Here is a 3,400-nt window from a genome sequence, read left to right on the forward strand (position 1 = left end):
CTTAAAGTTGACAACTATGTAGGTTAGGAAATCTGTCACAGCCACGAAATTCATTACTTTAAATTTAAATTCACTTTAACGCTTACGCTTAATATCTCGGTTCGCGAGGCAGAGCGACAATTTTTTTTGCCAGATTTCTTCGTTTCATGCAAAAACGCATCGATTGTATATTTTTATTAACAGTTGTGATGAAGGGAGTCTTCTTAACATTTACCTATTTTTACAATATAAGTATCATAATAAAATTTTCAATTACGATGCCGACAAAGTGTGAAAATAAGACTACGGAAACTAGTATTTATTCAGTACTATTAATTAGGTTAACCCGTCAAAATACGTATGCGCGTGCTAATGTATGCGCATGTGTCGCACGGGTCACGCGGTGCGGTTCTCGAAAACGCTATAAGTATCATAATTAGGTTAACCCGTCAAAATACGTATGCGCGTGCTAATGTATGCGCATGTGTCGCACGGGTCACGCGGTGCGGTTCTCGACGCATGCGTATAATGCACATCGAAATTGGGGTCCACTTTTTCAAACGAGTTAACAGCTAGTAGTATATATAGAAGCTGTGTGGTGGACACCCCTGCCCTATACGTGCTCATAGATCACACATATGTATCACTACATACATACATACGTGTGATCTATGACCACGTGACAGTCAATACTTCTAACTTTTCCCGCAAGGCGTGATGGCAATAAAATCACATCTGCCGGATTTTCCATGAGTTTTTCTACACCGTGTTTCGAGCCCACTTTTTTCGTGACCGGCCGCTTGAGTTTGATCTCCTTATTACTCCGTGATTCCAAAATTCACTGCCAGTGCTGAAAATGTATAGTATACGTAATGTAAAGGCCGCAGCACACACTCTTGCATAACGCATAATGCATAGTGCAAAGGAATCAACCAATCGAAATTCTTCTTTTCCATGGAATGGGAGGAAAGAGAAGATTCTGATTAGTTGATTCGCTTATGCACTATGCGTTATGCGTTATACAAAAGTTTGTGTTGCGATCTTTAAATTGTAGATTTTTAGCGCTGGCAGTGAATTTTGTAACACAGCCTACATCTGTTTGCGTGTACTTTTTGCTTTCAGCACTTTCGCTTTCTCTCTTTTCAACGCCCAAATGTGTATAATCCAAATGCTGGATTCACACTGCATCCGATTTGCGTCGTATGACACTCTTCAATCAATCAAAAAACAGAATTCCGATTATACGAAGTAGAATCCATCGGCATCCTGTTTTCTGATTGGTTGCAGCGCGTCGTACGACGCAAATTGGATGCAGTGTGAATCCAGCAATAGACATAGAGAATGGACTGTGCGATCCGTGTGTCGTAATGGTCGATAGGGAGAGAGAGACCGTGACAAGCGGCCAATTTTATCTCTTTCCATTCAATGGTGTAATGGGAGAGAATGAGAGGGAGACTGGCTGTCTCCGGGGTGATCCCGATTGACCACGTCTCGATTGGACACCACCAATCACAGCGACCGGTGCTTAGGAGCTTTGTAGTCTCAAGCGCTGTGAGTGGCTTGTGTTCAATTGAACCGTGTCCAACTGGGTGCCACCCGCTGTCTCCCACGGTCCCTCTCTCTCATTATTGTCAACCACATTTGATACACTACTTGGATACGGATTGCGCAATCTATTCTTTATTGCTGGATTCACGTTGCATCCGATTTGCGTCGTACGACGCTCTGCAACCAATCAGAAAACAGAATTCCGATGATACGAAGCAAAATCTATCGGAATCCTGTTGTCCGATTGGATGCAGAGCATCGTACGACGCAAATCGGATGCAGTGTGAATCCAGCATATGTCTTTGGTATAATCTATCTCATTTATAGCGTTTTCGGCCCGATCGGGTTTGCACCAACCTGGGTTGAATTAATCTTTCCTATTGGTTGACGTCACCCGCTCTACCAATAGGAGAGCACAAAACGCCATTAATCCAAGCCAGGTTGGTGCAAACCTGGCCGGCCCGAAAACGCTAAAGTGGGGTCTACAATAGAAGTCGTAGCAGTCGTAGAGTCTTAAGTAGTAGAAAATTAACCAATCACAGTACAGCCATTGACAAAATTATTAGGCACCTTATTTATTTAACAATTTCTTCAATTTATAAGGAAATAAATAACACGCTTTAAATATTTTGCTTTATATATCGATCTTCTCTGGCAGTAGTCTTTCGTTTTCTTCCTCTTCCAGATCTGGATTTAAACTGTTTAGTATCATTATATCTTTTTATTGTAGTTTGAACTGCGCAACGGGAGCATTTTATTTTTTTTTGCTATTTGCACTTGAGATAATCCTACGGAATACAACACAATAATCTGAGCCCGTTTTCCTTCACTCAACTCGCGTGTTTTAGGCATATTTTGAAATCTCGGATAATATGTTAACAATAATAAGATAAAGAATTGCCTAGCAATTGCTCGAAACAAGACTGATAACGTCCGTATTATTCGAAGTCGAAATGCACACTAAACAGTTTTGTACATATTATCATTTCTCTAAGAAACTTATATGCCTCAGTTGCTTGACCTTCTCACAAAGTCAGTAGCATGAAAACAACACGCAAACAGAGAGCTTATGCACATTGAGGCTGGAGTCCCATGAGGTGTATTTACCGCGTATCACGTAACCGCGTAACCAATCAGAAGCGATCCGCTGTTGTGATTTCGTGTTTTACTGATTATTGATTGGTTACGCGGTTACGCAATACGCGGCAAATACGCTTCATGGGACTCCACCCTCAGTTGTGAAAAATTTAGAAAAAGCAAGGGTGCCTAATAATTTTGTCAATGGCTGTATCAGAAACCGTGTATTCCGATGTAATCAGTTTCTGATAGGTTAAAATCTTAATATCTAATTCCTGTTCCTCTATTGTGCTCAGGCCCTTACAGGAGGAACGTAGTAGACATTAAATATAATATATAACACGTTGTTCAACATCAACTTTATGTATAACTCGTAGAGATGTTGTATACTTAATTGTAATCGTAATTAAATACAATAAAATACAAATCTATTCAATTCTAATCTCTGATTTTTCTCTCTTTTTTTTATGCATTCTCTGGATACACATAAAAGAGATTTTCGATGTAAGATCTTTTCTATTATCTTTTTTATTATTCTTTTATAGTATTAATATATATCTATTATATTATATATGTATATCACATACATATTATAATAGAAAAGATCTTGCATCGAAAATCTCTTTTACATGTATCCAGAGTATGCATTAAAGAAAAAGAGAGAAAAATCAGAGGTTAGAATTAAATAGATTTGTATTCTATCGTATTTAATTACGATTACAATTAAGTATACAACATCTGTACGAGTTATACATAAAGTTGATGTTGAACAACGTGTTATATATTATATTTAATG

This window comes from Trachymyrmex cornetzi, unplaced genomic scaffold, assembly GCF_001594075.2.
Source record: "Trachymyrmex cornetzi isolate Tcor2-1 unplaced genomic scaffold, Tcor1.1 scaffold43, whole genome shotgun sequence".
Lineage (NCBI taxonomy): Eukaryota > Metazoa > Arthropoda > Insecta > Hymenoptera > Formicidae > Trachymyrmex > Trachymyrmex cornetzi.